The sequence below is a fragment of the Schistocerca serialis genome, chromosome 10, assembly GCF_023864345.2.
Source record: "Schistocerca serialis cubense isolate TAMUIC-IGC-003099 chromosome 10, iqSchSeri2.2, whole genome shotgun sequence".
Lineage (NCBI taxonomy): Eukaryota > Metazoa > Arthropoda > Insecta > Orthoptera > Acrididae > Schistocerca > Schistocerca serialis.
Genome location: NC_064647.1, coordinates 81,392,663 through 81,411,674, shown reverse-complemented (window position 1 = coordinate 81,411,674; position 19,012 = coordinate 81,392,663).

Below are 19,012 nucleotides of genomic sequence, written 5' to 3'. Positions count from 1 at the left end.
TGTGATGTCCTTAGGTTAGTTAGGTTTAAGTAGTTCTAAGTTCTAGTGGCCTGAAGTTAAGTCCCATAGTGCTCAGAGCCATTTGAACCATGTCAGATATTGTAAACCCGCATCTGAACGTAGACCAATGAGATGGAAGAAACGCCACCTATATCACAAAGCGCCATCTCCCTTCAGTGCCGGAAAAGGCTATACTAGCTTTCGGGTGAAACCCACAGGCATATAAATATTTATAATTTATCAGTACTAGCAAAGTGAGGATTTTTCGTTATCCCGTCGTTAATGGAATGATTTAGCGTAATAAAGTGACGGGAAACGTCGTATTAATGGTTTAATAATTTTTGTAACGCGTATTATGAGAGTATGGAACCGACAGGGGACGCTCGGTTCATACTGACGAACCGGGCACACGCAGAATCTCGCGTTTTGCTAGCTGCGGGAATTTTCCGCAACGTGCTGCGTAAAACACGTGCGAGACTGCCCTCTTCAGTCGCACAGTGCAGACAGAGTAGACTGTCTTCTTGGAGTGTGGACAGCACAGTGCCGCTCGCGTACTTGGAAGGAGCTTGTCCCGCACGTCGCAGCGGTTTGTCTGCTTGTAGGAGAGAGGGAAGTCGAACTGAGTAGCTGCGACTGCTGCATTCCGGTTAAAATTACTAGGTAGTTGACGCCTGTCATATGCCGCTACACTATCCAATAGTCCTGAATCCCATTGAACTTAAATACCCGAGTGTTCATTGGAAGGCAGTTTGGGACAATCTAAGTTTAACCGTCAACACTGCTGAAGTGGCGTCCACATGGTATAAAGTGGTAATCGATGTTATGCCCACTAATGAAAGGTTGCATGGAATCGGCTTATGTGACAGTGATAAATGCGTCCGCTGTGGTCTGGTCGACACATTACGCCATCGCTTCACTTGGGGCGGTCATCTCATTAACTGGAAATGGGTGCAGCAGAGGCTGGGCCTGATTACCCGCAGCAGCCCAGCCAGCCACTGCACCGACATCCTGCACTGGCCGGACGCGAAACATTTTCCCGCCACCAAGAACAACACCGTGATGTGGATGTTAGGACAGTTTGTGACATATATCATCGTCCACAATAGTGAAGGTAATCTCATTAGTTTCGAGGCTTACATGAGAACGGCACGTTGGAAGTTGGAAGGTGAAACGTTACCCAAATTTCAGGAAGATGTTTGCTAACATGTTAGACATAATTTTTTAAAAACATGGCGTAGGGTAATTCTCGATGCCGGTAAGGACACAAATCACATGCAAGACTATTTAGCGAACAAAATACACAACGAATAAGGGGTTACACCTGTTCCTAGGACTCAATGGTGCTATTAACGTCATTATGACGTTTTCATTCATTTATGTTTCCTGTGCATGTCTTGTTATCCGTTTGTATGCTCCAAATGACTTTGAGTTTGGACGGTAATGAATCAAATGACAGAACTGCCATTCTAGTTAAGACAGTCAATTATATACAGGGTGAGTCACCTAACGTTACCGCTGGATATATTTCGTAAACTACATCAAATACTGACGAACCGATTCCACAGGCCGAACGTGAGGAGAGGGGCTAGTGTAATTGTTTAATACAAACTATACAAAAATGCACGGAAGTATGTTTTTTAACACAAACCTACGTTTTTTAAAATCGAACCACGTTAGTTTTGTTAGCACATCTGAACATATAAACAAATACGTAATCAGTGCCGTTTGTTGCATTGTAAAATGTTAATTACATCCGGAGATATTGTAACCTAAAGTTAGATGCTTGAATACCACTCCTCCGCTGTTCGATCGTGTGTATCGGAGAGCACCGAATTACGTAGGGATCCAAAGGGAACGGTGATGGACCTTAGGTACAGAAGTATGTGGTATCAGCATGATGGTGCACCTGCACATTCCGCAATTAACACTAGGCTGACCCTCGACAGGATGTTCGACGGGCGTTTCATAGGACGTGGAGTACGCATAAATTGGCCAGCCCGTTCTCCTGATTTTACACCTCTGGACTTCTTTCTGTGCGGTACGTTAAAGGAGAATGTGTACCGTGATGTGCCTACAACCCCAGAGGATATGAAACAACATATTGTGGCAGCCTGCGGCGACATTACACCAGATGTACTGCGGCGTGTACGACATTCATTACGCCAGAGATTGCAATTGTGTGCAGCAAATGATGGCCACCACATTGAACATCTATTGGCCTGACATGTCGGGACACACTCTATTCCACTCCGTAATTGAAAACGGAAACCACGTGTGTACGTGTACCTCACCCCTCATGGTAATGTACATGTGCGTCAGTGAAAAAGACCAATAAAAAGGTGTTAGCATGTGGACGTAATGTGCTGTTCCAGTCTCTTCTGTACCTAAGGTCCATCACCGTTCCCTTTGGATCCCTACGTAATTCGGTACTCTCCGATACACACGATCGAACAGCGGAGGAGTGGTACTCAAGCGTCAACTTTAGGTTACAATATCTCCGGATGTAATTAACATTTTACAATGCAACAAACGGCACTGATTACGTATTTGTTTACATGTTCAGATGTGCTAACAAAACTAACGGGGTTTCATTTAAAAAAACGTAGGGTTGTGTTAAATAACATACTTCCGTGCATTTTTTTATGGTTTGTATTAACCAATTACACTAGCCCCTCTCCTCACGTTCGGTCTGTGGAATCGATTCGTCAGTATTTGATGTGGTTTACGAAATATATCCAGCGGTAATGTTAGGTGACTCACCCCGTATATGTTTGCGTTTTGGTTCTATGTCTCTGTGTAGACTGAAGAGGCTTTTGTCAGTTTACTATTTTTGTTCTATTTTGTAAGCTTACAAATGGAACTATTCTGAAATGTGTTCTTCAATCTATTGTAGGATATAATTCGTGTTGAAACAGTTCCAGCACTTCATTATTTTGATTTTGTACTTATGTACATATATGATTGTTTTAACAAAAAAAACAAAAAAAATAGTGTTGTCTCATACGCTCGGTTACAGGCGACACACAAACATGGACATTCACAAATGCTGTTAATGTGTAACGCGGAGCAAGGCTCGAAGCGGCATCCGCGAGGTATGGCGGAAGTGATTTTAAGCGATCAGTGAGTAAGCTGCTGCAGACGAAGCGTTTTGTAGCCCTGAATTGAATCTCCTCCTAACGTAACCACAACCGCGTTATGTGCAGTACATCCGAGAAAAGGGCCGTCTACAATCTGCAGGAGAATCAGAATCACGTTAGTTCTGCTCACTGAGTTTAACGCCAACATCTACGAAAAAAATCAAGACAGGCAAATTTCAGTTTCAGCGATAAGAGCAATCTGTAATTTCTCGCCTCATTCGTTACCTGAAACTACCCTCGTACTGGGTACACGGACTGCCGTATTGCCAACCGATGAACAGTCCTGGTTCGCAATTGGTTGCAGATCATAGGCGATTCGAGCGGATAAAAGAATTACAGGAAGAAAAATAAGAGCGAATAAAGAAGTCCATACGATGATGAGAGTGATGCGACAAAGTGTTTGAAATAAAAAATAATAATTCAAACCAGTTAAAAACTAAACTCAACTCCGCCCGAAAAGGCCATGAAGGCCCAACGGTACCGACCGACCGCCGTATCACCCTGAGCCCACAGGCGTCACTGGGTGCGGATATGGAGGGCATGTGGTCAGCACACCGCTCTCCCGGCCGTATGTCAGTTTACGAAACCGGGGCTGCTACTTCTGGATCAAGTAGCTCCTCAGTTTGCCTCACAAGGGCTGAGTGCACCGCGCTTGCCAACAGCGCTAGGCAGACCGGATGGTCACCTATTCAAGTGCTAGCCCACCCCAAAAGCACTTAACTTCGGCGATCTCACAGGAACCTGTGTTACCACTGCGGCAAGGCCGTAATTTAAACCAGTTGAGTGAATAAAAACAACAAAGATCTTTTAATTATATTTAGGAAAGTAAATAGTTCTGTTGCATTTGACGGCGTTCGAATCTAGAACTTCCCACACGTCATGACCTACCCCATTACACTGTGAAAATGTATTTACGAGCCTGGTGGTACAGTCGCAACGGTTAGTTGCATCCTTAAAAAATTTGGCTTCAACAATGTCGTGTGGAGCTTAGTTAAACCGAGGCCTGTGATTATAAAAACTCTATATACGACGCTGAATTACTTCTTGTGGGGATGAAAGCAATTGTGTTTGTTAGAGGTGCGTATGAAACATGTGTATTTCGTTACCATCATCAGTGTGTGTGCGTGTGTGTGTGTGTGTATGATTTGGTTTTGGTGTGGTTATCGTTTGTGATTGAATGAGCGATGAAAGGGCCACACCCAGGATTCGGGATACAAGCCCATCAAGAAAGACAGCCGGACAAGGACTGGAAGTCAGCTAGCTAACTGTAGTGGCGATTTGGCAACAGCGAACAGTTCGGCAGTGACGTTTGAGCACTCTCATTGGAGGAAACCAGCTACATTGCGTGAAGCGTCAAATATCAAATAATTTTAATCGGACTACAGGTGATAGCGCGCACGGGCAGTATCAGAGAAATTCTTTCTTCCCATCTAATTATTAAAACATTAACTACAGCTGTCGGCTGACCGCTTCTCTGTCCGAACACCATATTTTATGGAACATGGCTGACGCTGAGTTGAAAAGGAAATATAAAGGAGTTGCTTTGGGCAGGAATGGGAAGAAAAACGAATGAAACATGTAAGAAAAAATGTCTTTGATTACATCCGATGTAATACAATTACACTATGTGATAAAAAGTATCTAGACATGTGCCTGAAAATGACTTACAACTTCGTGGCGCCCTCTATCGGTAATGCTGGAATTCAATATGGTGTTGGCCCACCCTTAGCCTTGATGACGACTTCCACACTTGCAGGCATACGTTGAATCAGGTGCAGGAGGGTCTGTTGGGGAATCGCAGCCCATTCTTCACGGAGTGCTGCACTGAGGAGAGGTATCGATGTCGGTCGGTGAGGCCTGGCAAGAAGTTGGCGTTCCAAAACATCCCAAACGTGTTCTGTAGGATTCAGGTCAGGATTCTGTGCAGTTTAGTCCATTACAGGGATGTTATTATCGTGTAACCACTCCGCCACAGGCCGTGCATTATGAATAGGTGCTCGATCGTGTTGAAAGATGCAATCGCCGTCCCCGAATTGCTCTTCAACAAAGGGAAGCAATAAGGTGCTTAAAACATCAATGTGGGCGTATGCTGTGATAGTGCCACGCAAAGCAACAAGTGGTACAAGCCTCATCCATGAAAAACACAACCACACCTTAACACCACCGCCTCCGAATTTTACTGTTGGCACTACACACGCTGGTAGATGACGTTCACCGGGCATTCGCCACACTCACACCCTGCCATCGGATCGCCACATTCTCTACCGTGATTCGTCACTCCACACAACGTTTTTGCACTGTTTAACCGAGCCATGTTTACGCTCCTCACACGAAGCGAGGCGTCGTTTGGCTTTCACGGGCATGATGTGAGGCACATGAGCCGCCGATCGACCACGAAATCTAAGTTTTCTCACCTCCCACCTAACTGTCAGAGTAGTTGCAGTGGATCCTGATGCACCTAAGGACATCACACACATCCATGCCCGAGGCAGGATTCGAACCTGCAACCGTAGCAGTCGCGCGGTTCCAGACTGTAGCGCCTAGAACCGCTTGGCCGCTGTAGTTGCAGCATTAGTTGCCAACAGTAGATTTGATTGCAGAACTATTTCAGAAACAAAAGATTGATAAATTACACAGTCTTCAGTACAATGACTATTCATGCGATATCGAGCCCTAGCCACAATGAAAATCTGTAAATGTTATTCAGCTGACAAACACACAAAATGAGCTGAGAGCACGAGTCTTCGAAATTAGGTACAGCCACCGCTGGAGCTCCGGAGAGGGGATGCCAGCACCGACCACTATTAAAATTCGGCCCCTTTAAGTAATCAGTGAAACCGTTCCTCGCAGTGAATCGCTCAGCCTTGGCGTACCCACCGACGCCTACCAAAGCTATCGTGTTGTCCTTGGCCAGTTCATTAATTTCTGCAACATGTGCGTTAAAGGCAGTGGTAACTGCCATTCTTCCGCATCTTCGAGCAATTGATTTGTTGCTAAAATGTTATACGCTCGTTGTTCTTCATGCTGTAAGAACACTGGCGTGACTGCTTTGCGCTCCCTGAGCACTCCTGCCAGTAATGTACAGTGTTCCTCCTCTTCCCTAGCTTCCATGTCCTTTTGCAGTGCCAAAATTATCAGGTTGCTAGATCGATCACTGCACTGCGTGTTTTCTTTTTTGCTGCTGCCGTGCCGCACGATACACACTGTGCTGTCTTACCATACCTTCATTCATTACCGGTTTCGATCGTGGACCATCTTCACAATGGAAATGGAAATTGTAACAGCTTCACATGGGTATACATACTATTTAACCGGCAAAGCATACACCATTGCTGACGTGAAAACTTGAGAAAATGATACTTAACGCGGTAAGCAGAAAATGTTGAAAACGCACGAGTGGTGGGGCTGTGCCTGCGTTCGCAGTGACGGCGGTCGGCAGACGTCGCTCGGTAACATCGGCCGACAGCCTGGACGCGCTGCGTCGGCTTTTGGCGGCTTGGATTGGGTTAGACTCTATTTTCTGTCAAGCATGTTAGGATCTATTTTGATCACCTTGGGCCGGGTGGACGCATAGACACCCCTGTGCTTGCAGACGAGGGCTGCGTTGCGGCTTTTGCTATAAACAAGACGCCGTGTGCATTTGACTGAGCTGTGACTGTCTCTAAAAGGATGTGGCGAGTGCTGTACTCTCTTTTCTTAGTTATTAGCATAAGCACGCAATATATTGGATGCAGAGAGAGACGTTTTATTACACACTCGAGATGATTCGTTCTGACATTGTATAGCGATTGCAAACACTACGCACAACTAAAAATAAATTTAGCAAAACGAACACAGGTCAGTTAAGCTTCAGTGAATGTTATTCGGCATATTTAAAAGACCGACAAGAATTTTAGAAGAAGATACACTGAACATTTGTAAAGGACCTCATATAACATAATGACATGGGAGGGCGAAGTGGATGGGGGAAGGGGTGGCAGTAATAACAAAACGTGTGGATAAAAATCCTATGTCAAGACCTCAAAAATCTAATTCGAGATCATGCACAAAACATCTTCAGATCAACAAAAATTATTACTTAAATTAATGTTGTATCAGACACCAGGAATTACGTATCGTCATCATAATCTACTGACCTGAATCGCTCTATCGCTCTCTCTCTCTCTCGCTCTATATATATATATATATATATATATATATATATATATATATATATATATATATATATATATATATATATATATATATAGGGTGAGTCACCTAACGTTGCCGCTGGATATATCTCGTAAACCACATCAAATACTGACGAATCGATTCCACAGACCGAACGTGAGGAGAGGGGCTAGTGTAAGTAGTTAATACAAACCATAAAAAAATGCACGGAAGTATTTTTTTAACACAATGGAACTCCATTAGTTTTGTTGGCACATCTGAACATATAAACAAATACGTAATCAGTGCCGTTTGTTGCATTGTAAAATGTTAATTACATCCGGAGATACTGTAACCTGAAGTTGACGCTTGAGTACCACTCCCCCGCTGTTCTATCGTTTGAATCGGAGAGCACCGAATTACGTAGGGATCCAAAGGGAACGGTGATGGACCTTAGGTACAGAAGAGACTGGAACAGCACATTACGTCCACATGCTAACACCTTTTTATTGGTCTTTTTCACTGACGCACATGTACATTACCATGAGGGGTATAAAACTTTAATTTATGAAAAAACGAATGATCTGTTGTATTTTAAACTTCATGTTTTGAAAAAACACAAATTTTGTAGTTAATTATCTCAATTCTTACCACAGTTTTTAATGTTGTTGTTGTTGCGGTCCTCAGTCCTGAGACTGCTACTCCATCCTGTGCAAGCTTCTTCATCTCCCAGTACCTACTGCAGCCTACACCTGTAAGTATGGTATGTATGCTATGCAAAATTCATCGAAGAATCGAACTTATGAAGAAAAGTGTATCTATAGCAACAAATGCAGCCCTTAGTAAGTGAAAAAAATGGTGTAATTTCACACGTAAAAAACAAATTATTTTGTTATGTTTTCGAACTTCCACTGCAGTGAGTGTGAATCCTGAATCCTTCCTGGTCATGCTGACAAAATTTATGAATTTATTTGTAAAAGTATAGACAGTGGAAATTAAAATGTCATGTGGTGCCTCTCCTGCTCCAAGTCGGCCCGTTTGACGTCCTACCCCCCTTAAGGCGTTTTTTGGTATATAAACCACGCAACTACAATTAGTGCAAGCTTTTCGGATTGGCGATAAAAGGAAATGGATTGGCTTCAGCAGCGCTCTGCTGCAGACCTGGAAGTCGATACATTTTCACTACGGTTAATTTTCAGTGATCAACCAACATTTCATGTTAGCGATAAAGTAAACCGGCATAACGTGCGCACATGGGGACTCCAGGACCCTAACATTATTGAGCGCGGAGGAGACTCACCTAAAGTGAACTTCTCCTAAAAATGTGTACGGCCCCTTCTTGTTTTGAGGAAAACACAATGAACAGAGCGAGCTGTCTCCAAATACCGCAGTACTGGTGTTTTCCACAACTTCAAGACAACTCCGATGACTCCATTTTCCAACACACTGTCACAACAATGTATCTCACTTCCTCAATGACACTCTGCCGCATCGCTGGATAGGCCGCACGGGACCCCTGCATTCTTCGCCTCCAAGATCTCCAGACAAGACCTCATACGATCTTTTCCTGTAGGGATATGTGAAGGAAAGTATATTCACCACCCCATTACGTTGTGGCATAGCTTCTGTAAAAGTTGACACATAGGTAAAATATTACGATTTTGTGAGTAGTTTGCAAACCGTTCCATGTTTGTAGTATTGTTTTATCAATAAATATGAAATAAGGTCATTATTTTTGAAACACCGTATACTGAAAAACAGGAAAAGAGGCAGACTGCTGTACTTGTCGACGTTTCCGATTCTCCGATGTGCATTCGATTCCTTTTAGTTCTGGAGAACAGATTTCTCGATTCGTTCTCGTTTCTGCCCATTTGTACTACGCACCGTCAGGTAAAACAATACCCATTATGGGGAACGGCAAGCAAGTACACAACGGCTACAAACCACAAGTGATTGAGAAGAAGCAGTTTCAAAATGGTTCAAATGGCTCTGACCACTATGGGACTTATCTTCTGAGGTCATCAGGCCCCTATAACTTAAAACTACTTACACCTAACTAACCTAAGGACATCACACACATCAGTGCCCTAGGGAGGATTCAAACCTGCGACCGTAGCGGTCGTGCGGTTCCAGACTGTAGCGCCTAGAACCGCTCGGCCACCCCGGCCGGTAGGAGTTTTCACAAAAAGATTGTTTTCGTATGATTTAAGCGACAACTAGAAGTGACAAGTAAAAGTTAGGAGCTAAGACTAGCATTCAACGTTCAACACCTTTTTGCCGAAATGTACTTCTTCGTAACAACATTGTGTGACGCTACCAAGTATCGACTCTACCTAAGTGCCACAAGGAGAAGTTACAAACAGCACCTTAAAGTGAGCCCTCTGTTCACCGACATTCGTAATTCGTTCTAAGAAGCTACACTGCGCAAAAGAATGAAAGGGTCACTTTTTTGAAACCTCATCATTTCCACAATTGCGACGCAGAAGTTTCAAATTTTGCTCGAATGTGCAGCAGCCTTCCACCGTAATAGCACCCTGCGACGTCACACTTCAAACAGCGAGGTCTCGACTTATGCGAAAAACAAAGGCCGGGGACCAGAGGTTGACGGGAGGTGTAAGGTGCGTTAATGGTGTTACATTGGCACCACATTTCACTACAATTCTGCCGACGACCACCGTGGACGTGTGACACAACGGGAAAGCCGTCACAGCCCCTCCTTGTGCACATTTAATCCCTTCTTTTGACGCCTCTGCGATGGAGATCAGAACCGCGACGCGCAGCGTTGAAATGGCCCGATTTTCTTATGGGTAGCAGAGGAAAACATTTCAGACAAACCGGTGCTCGGAACCGACACGAAAAGGACTCAAGAGGCGACATAAAGGGCGCCAATAAAACTACACCTTCCCTCGGATGTTCATTTATTCGCATTTCGCGGACGGAAATGAAAACCTGCAGCGCAGTGCGTTGCTGGGCTACGAAGGGAAAGAAGTTGTGAATTCGTAAAATGTGATTTTAAACTGTGACAAATCACAACTAAAAATCACAGTTACTGAAATGTGGGATTGACAGAAATCACTGATAGCGGAAAATCACAGTTTAGCCCGCCCCTAAACAACATCGACTGAAAGGAAGGCCTCGGCGCTTGTTGGTGACGTCACGTCAGCTAGGCACGGCGAACGCCAGGTCTGTTGCAGGCAGAAACGCCTGGGCGTTCTTATCACTATAAATCTCTTATTTTCGGACAAAATGTTTGGTATTGTTTTGGATTCTGCAGTTTTATTTAGATGAAAGATGTTTTTACTATCGTAAAGCTACAAATGAAGATCATACTTCTGTATTACTGAATCCTATCGAAACAAACGTAGATCAATATGAGAAGATCTTTGGCCCCATTGCAAGCTTCGGAAATTTTACATTCAAGTAACTATATTTACTTGATCCATTTTGCTATCGAAACTTACCCCAACGGCTCCCCCCCTCCCTTACAATGAACTCGTTTCTTTTTTTAATTATTTATTTACTTTCGTTTGACATCGTCACTGGAAATGTAAACTAATTTACATGTGTAAATGTCCAACTTTTGCCAGTCGTTAGATTACAGTCATTTTCAACGAAAGGAATTCAAAACAGGAAATAAAATACCTTCATACATCGAAAATACTGCTGAGCTTAAACGTTTTTTAAACATGCGCATTAGGTAAGATATATATTCCCCTCTTGCAACTGAAAGGAAAAACTTTATAAGATAAAATAATTTTATTTCATAAAACAAGTATCTCTTTACTGCCTCTTCTTCTGTCCCCCACATCCTCCCCCAAAGTGTACAATCGCAAGATATTTCATTAACATTCAGTGCTCCTGATCCCATAGTCCACCAAAATACCTAAAGAAGAGCACCAATATGTTCACAGTTTCTCTTAAAAGCAACCCAGTACAAACGTAACTTCCTCAAATTTACAAATAAGGTAAAGAAGCACGAATTCTGTTGCTGCTGGACCATGAAGTTGTGTTTGCATGTCGCTCCTTAAAACAGGTGGAAATTTAAGTTCTGGAGTACATTATTTATTAAGAAGTATGATGAATTGCACAATTAATTGGTTGCAGAAATCTCTCAGAACAATGTACGTTGGTCAACTACCGCCAATAGTTTCACATTTTCCTGTGTCAGGGAGGGAGACACCACCATTATGAGTATGCCTGCAACAGACCTGGCGTTCGCCGTGCCTAGCTGACGTGACGTCACCAACAAGCGCCGAGGCCCTTCCTTTGAGTCGGTGTTGCCCTAAAGCTTTTCGTCCGCAGTAGCTGTGCTGCGCCTCAAAGAGAAGCAACGGCGGAAGAAAGGGGACGCCGCCCCTGGTAAGGTGAGCGGTAAGACCGCGTACAGAGGGAAGCCACTGTTAGTCCAGACGCAGTACGTTACACCGGCGCAGCGAGGGCAGCAGACCAGAGCAGCTAGACAGGCAGCCAGCTAGCTCCCCCGGGCTGTCGCCTAAATCAAACGGGAGCGTCTCGGGCGGAGACGCCGCTTTTCGGCGGGAAATGGCCCGGAAATTTCGGCAGGCGGGCTCCGCCGGCGACGGGGAAGGATATTGTGCACCGTCCGCGCAGAAGGGGTGAAAAAACGCCAACGGGCGATCAATGGCGCCGCAGGTAGCGGCCGAGGGACAGCGGGGACGCTGCAGCAGAGCCAGCGGCCTGCGGGCCTGAACCGCGTCCGAGGCGCCAGCCGTCACCAGACTTGCCGGTGGTGCGAGTCCTCCTCTGCATATTCAGCCTCCAGTGAGATACATTTTCCCAACCGTGATTGACTCTGAAGAGACTTTTGTTGTACAAGTACAGATTCACATTATGACAGCGAAACCGCCGGCCTCAGTGGCCGAGCTGTTCTAGGCGCTACAGTCCGGAACCGCACGACCGCTACGGTCGCAGGTTCGAATCCCCCCTCGGGCATGGATGTGTGTGATGTCCTTAGGTTAGTTAGGTTTAAGTAGTTCTAAGTTCTAGGGGACTGATGACCACACTATTTAAGTCCCATAGTACTCAGAGCCATTTGAACCATTTTGAACAGTGAAACCATAATATTCCCAGACAAATACACTACTGACCATTAAAACTGCTACACCACGAAGATGACGTGCTACAGACGCGAAATTTAACCGACAGGAAGAATATGCTGTGATATGCAAATGATTAGCTTTTGAGAGCATTCACACAAGGCTGGCTACGGTGGCGACACCTACTACGTGCTGACATCAGGAAACCGCTTTCTCATACACAAACAGCAGTTGACAGGGGTTGTGTGGTGAAACGTTGTTGTGATGCCTCGTGTAAGGAGGAGAAATGCGTACCGTCACGTTTCCGACTTTAGTAAAGGTGGGATTGGCGCCTATCGCGATTGCGGTTTATCGTGTCGCGACATTGCTGCTCACGTCGAGATCCAATGACTGTCAGAAGAATATGGAATCGGTGGCTCAGGCGGGTAATACGGAACGCCGTGCTTTATCACAACGGCCTCGTAACATTAGCAGTCAAGATGACAGGCATCTTATCCGCATGGCTGTAACGGATCGTGCAGCCACGTCTCGATCCCTGAGTCAACAGATAGGGACGTTTGCAAGACAACAACCATCTGCACGGAGAGTTCGACGACGTTTGCAGCAGCACGGACTATCAGCTCGGAGACAGTGGCTGCGGTTACCCTTGATGCTGCATCACAGACAGGAGCGCTTGCGATGGTGTACTCCACGACGAACCCGGGTGAACGAATGGCAAAACGTTACTTTTTCTGATCAATCCAGGTTCTGTTTACAGCATCATGATGGTCGCATCCGTGTTTGGCGACATCGCGGTGAACGCACATTGGAAGCGTGTATTCTTCATCGCCATACTGGCGTATCACCCGGCGTGATGGGGGTGCCATTGGTTACACGTCTCGTTCACCTCTTGTTCGCATTGACGGCACTTGGAACACTGCACGTTACATTTCAGATGTGTTACGACCTGTGGCTCTATCCTTTATTCGATCCCTGCGAAACCCTACATTTCAGCAGGATAATGCACGACCGCATGTTGGAGGTCCTGTACGGGCCTTTCTGGATACAGAAAATGTTTGACTGCTGCCCTGACCAGCACATTCTCCAGGATCTCTCACCAATTGAAAACGTCACAATACGCCAGTCACTACTCGTAATGAACTGTGGTATTGTGTTGAAGTTGCATGGGCAGCTGTACCTGTACACGCCATTCAAGCTCTGTTTGATTCAATGCCCAGGCGTATCAAGGCCGTTATTACGGCCGGTGGTGGTTGTTCTGGGTACTGATTTGACGGGATCTATGCAACCAAATTGAGTGAAAATGTAATCACATGTCACTTCTAGTATAATATTTTTGTCCAATGAATAGCCGTTTATCGTCTGCATTTCTTCTTGGTGTAGCAATTTTAATGGCCAGTAGTGTAGTTTTTGACATCACTACGGAACACAGCATTCTTACATGACAGTTTAATTACAGAGTAGGAAATTTTTATTTATAATTCTGGTTACCAGTCTCGGTGTTTAACACAATCCTCATACTAAGCGATCTGAAATATACAACATTAGATTGGCCCATGGATGACATAGCAACCTTCTATCGTTAACGCCATATTAACTACGACACGAAATAAGCAGTTGGTGCAGCTTCCGCTTTGTGGTGCCGAGCCTTTCTTAGAAGGTTTCCACGTACCAGTCGATACCACACAGCGACTTAATGCACCGGATTCTCACGGAATCTGAGTAAACACATCCTTTTATGTCGTAATTATCTTGGTTTTCGCGTTACATTTTAAGATTGCTAAGGGTGTGTCATACAAAACCCACTATAAAACCACTCTAACCCATACTTATTATAAATGTGAAAGCACACCTACATTCACATATACATCGATACGCTACAAATCACACTTCAGTGCCTCGCAGAGGATTCATCGAACCACTTTCACAATCATTCTATTTCACTATCGATCAGCACGCGGAAAAAACCAACACCTATATCATTCCGTGCGAGCTCTGATTTCCATTATTTTATTATTATGATCGTTTCTCTCTATGTAGGTCGACGTCAACAAAATATTTTCGGATTGATGAGAAGATCTCGCCTCAACGAGAAAAGCGTTTGTTTTGATAATGTCCACCCCAAATTCTATATCGTGTTCGTGATACTCCCACTCCTAAAAAGACGTGCTGCCCGTCTCTGAAGTTTCTCGATGTGATCCTGCAACGCGCAGCAGGACTCCAAAAGAGGACGGACAGTCGTGGTGTAAACAGTGTCTTTAGTAGGTCTGTTGCATCTTCTAAGTGTTTTGCAGTCTTTGGCTCGCCTGACCCCAAACATTTTCTGTGAGTTCTTTGTCCTTGTAACTGGGTGGGTGACAGACCATTAGTAAAGGTAAATACCCAAAAGAAGCCTAATAGTATGAAACATAGACGTTAATGTGAAGAAATAATTTTCGAGAACATACGTCGGAAGGACAGTATTGTATGGTAGTGAATCATGGACAGTCAGAAAACTGGTGCATTTGAGGTGTGGTGTTATATACTGCGACATTACAAATTTGGAAATTTGTGGTAATATCCTATGGGGCCAAACTGATGACTTTATCGGTCCCAAAGCTTACTTAATCTAATTTAAACTAACTTGTGCTAAGGACGACACACACACACACACACACACCCATGCCTGAGAGGGGACTCGAACCTCCGAGAGGGGGAGCCGCGCGGACCGTGACAAGATGCCCCAGCCTACGGGGTTAGAATTAGGAGCATTGAAAAGAAAGGAGGAGGTTTTCCGCGGAAATGCGAGGGAAGGGACATGTGCAGAACATTGGCAAGAAAAAGGGGCAACGAATAACTTGGAATTAGTGGGGAAACTGTAGGGGAAGACAAAGATTGGAATATATTGAACAAATAATTTAGGACGTAGGTTGCAAGTGCTAGTCTAAGATGAAGAGGTTAGCATCTACATGATTACTCTGCAATTCACATTTAAGTGCTTGGCAGAGGGTTCATCGAACCACAATCATACTATCTCTCTACCATTCCACTCCCGAACAGCACGCGGGAAAAACGAACACCTAAACCTTTCTGTTCGAGCTCTGATTTCTCTTATTTTATTTTAATAATCATTCCTACCTCTGTAGGTTGGGATCAACAAAATATTTTCGCATTCGGAAGAGAAAGTTGGTGACTGAAATTTCGTAAATAGATCTCGCCGCGACGAAAAACGCCTTCGCTTTAATGACTTCCATCCCAACTCGCGTATCATATCTGCCGCACTCTCTCCCCTATTACGTGATAATACAAAATGAGCTGTCCTTTTTTGCACCCTTTCGATGTCCTCCGTCAATCCCACCTGGTAAGTATTCCACACCGCGCAGCAATATTCTAATAGAGGACGAACGAGTGTAGTGTAAGCTTCCTCTTTAGCGGAATTGTTGCGTCTTCTAAGTGTCCTGCCAATGAAACGCAAACTTTGGCTCGCCTTCCCCACAATATTATCTATCTGGTCTTTCCAACTGAAGTTGTTCGTAATTTTTACACCCAGGTACTTAGTTGAATTGACAGCCTTGAGAATTCTACTATTTATCGAATAATCGAATTCCAACGGATTTCTTTTGGAACTCATGTGAATCACCTCACACTTTTCGTTATTTAGCGTCAACTGCCACCTGCCGCACCATACAGCAACCTTTACTAAATCGCTTTGCAACTGATACTGGTCTTCGGATGACCTTACTAGACGGTAAATTACAGCATCATCTGCGAACAACCTAAGAGAACTGCTCAGATTGTCACCCAGGTCATTTATATAGATCAGGAACAGCAGAGGCCCCAGGACGCTTCCCTGGGGATCACCTGATATCACTTCAGTTTTACTCGATGATTTGCCGTCTGTTACTACGAACTGCGACCTTCCTGACAGGAAATCACGAATCAAGTCGCGCAACTGAGACGATGCCCCATAGGCCCGCAGCTTGATTAGAAGTCGCTTGTGAGGAACGGTGTCAAAAGCTTTCCGGAAATCTAGAAATACGGAATCAACTTGAGATCCCCTGTCGATAGCTGCCATCACTTCGTGCGAATAAAGAGCTAGCTGCGTTGCACAAGAACGATGTTTTCTGAAACCATGCTGATTACGTATCAATAGATCGTTCCCTTCGAGGTGATTCATAATGTTTGAATACAGTATATGCACCCAAAAACCATATTACAAACCGACGTCAATGATATAGGTCTGTAGTTAGATGGATTACTCCTACTACCCTTCTTAAACACGGGGGCGACCTGCGCAATTCTCCACTCTGTAGGTACAGATCTATCGGTGAGCGAGCGGTTGTATATGATTGCTAAGTAGGGAGCTATTGTATCAGCGTAATCTGAAAGGAACCTAATCGGTATACAATCTGGACCTGATGACTTGCCCGTATCAAGCGAGTTGAGTTGCTTCGCAACCCGTAAGGTATCTACTTCTAAGAAACTCATGCTAGCAGCACAGGAGAGAAAAACTCGCATGGCCGCATAAAACCATTCAAAAAATTGACAAGCAAAGGGATGGAAGTAAGAAGGAGGAGGGGGGGGGAGGAGGCTTATCCCTCGATCACTGTTGCTAACGGTGAGCTTTTCGGGCGTGAGCACCAGGGTTCCGGTACACTGTACAGCGTGCTGTGGTGGCCCTGTTTTGGGCGGTAGGATAGGTCGAGGTGGCGTGAGATGCCCCTGCCACTGCCCTGGCTGGGCCGGAGCAGCTCTTACCGTTAGGAGAACCGCCGCCGCGGGAAGGGTTGTACCAGGAGTCATCTCACGGTTCGTTCCGGAGGCTTGGCGTGGAGAGAAAAGAAGAGGCAATTTCTGCGTTCCGGGTGGCATTGTGTGCTACCCGCTACCTGCGGAAGGGTTATTATTGATTCCGATCCGCCGGGGCGCCAGATCGGGCATCGCTTTGATCAGGTCATAAAGGGCGCAGGTAGAAGGGCCGAGGGCTAAGGGCCGAGGAACTGGCGGGAGACCCTTCAACATATGAGCCCAACATGTCTCGCCTCTGGGAGCTGAACCGACCTCAACAGCTGACGCGTATAACACCGTCCAGATCAACATCGTGCTATACGGCGTGAAGGCTTGTAAGAGGTCACTGCCTCTATGAAGACATGTGGATTGATCGTCCCAGCCGGCCGGAGTGGCCGTGCGGTTCTAGGCGCTACAGTCTGGAATCGAGCGACCGGTACGGTCGCAGGTTCGAATCATGCCTCGGGTTTGGATGTGTGTGATGTCCTTAGGTTAGTTATGTTTAATTAGTTCTAAGTTCTAGGCGACTGGTGACCTCAGAAGTTAAGTCGCATAGTACTCAGAGCCACCAGCCATTTGATCGTCCCAGAATACATGCCGCGAACCAGCGGAGATAGTGTTTGTGTACGGCCCAGCAGACTGAAACGGTCGAGGAGCAGCACGGCTATAATAAAACAAGTATCCTCACAGACACAAACACAACATTTCGAGCCCTTTATGGGCGTTAGTCTGATCACGGGTCCTTTCAGATCACGAAAGTGCAGGCAGGCGGCGGACTGTGCTTACACCATCATGGAAGGCCAGGTTCAACAGCATGTTGATACGAATTCTACTACAAGATCCAGGCCACTTGCTCACCAACATGGTGGAAGTAAAAGTTTGATTATGTGTATCCTGCATGACAACCACTACTATACCTATCACCCGCAGTCCCATGGAGGCCACTCTGAACGTCTGTTGTGCTGTGGATGCGATGCAGCTTTGTACTGTGTTCCGGTACCATTTCTTATGGTTCCACGCACACCGCCCATTTACGGACGCTTGTTCATCGGGCATTTTTTTTCTCAATTTCCAGTCTGTTTGTTGTCTTTATTAACGTTCACCCTATGTATACAGGGTGTTACAAAAAGGTACGCCAAACTTTCAGGAAACATTCCTCACACACAAAGAAAGAAAATATGTTATGTGGACATGTGTCCGGAAACGCTTACTTTCCATGTTAGGGCTCATTTTATTACTTCTCTTCAAATCACATTAATCAGGGAATGGAAACACACAGCAACAGAACGTGCCAGCGTGACTTCAAACACTTTGTTACAGAAAATGTTCAAAATGTCCTCCGTTAGCGAGGATACATGCATCCACCCTCCGTCGCATGGAATCCTGGATGCGCTGATGCAGCCCTGGAGAATGGCGTATTGTATCACAGCCGTCCACAATACGAGCACGAACAGTCTCTACATTTGGTACCGGGCTTGTGTAGACAAGAGCTTTCAAATGCCCCCATAAATGAAAGTCAAGAGGGTTGAGGTCAGGAGAGCGTGGAGGCCATGGAATTGGTCCGCCTCTACCAATCCATCGGTCACCGAATCTGTTGTTGAGAAGCGTACGAACACTTCGACTGAAATGTGCAGGAGCTCCATCGTGCATGAACCACATGTTGTGTCGTACTTGTAAAGACACATGTTCTAGCAGCACAGGTAGAGTATCCCGTATGAAATCATGATAAAGTGCTCCATTGAGCGTAGGTGGACGAAACTAAAATGAGCTCTAACATGGAAATTAAGCGTTTCCGGACACATGTCCACATAACATCTTTTCTTTATTTGTGTGTGAGGAATGTTTCCTGAAAGTTTGGCCGTACCTTTTTGTAACACCCTGTATATGATGAGAAATACAGTC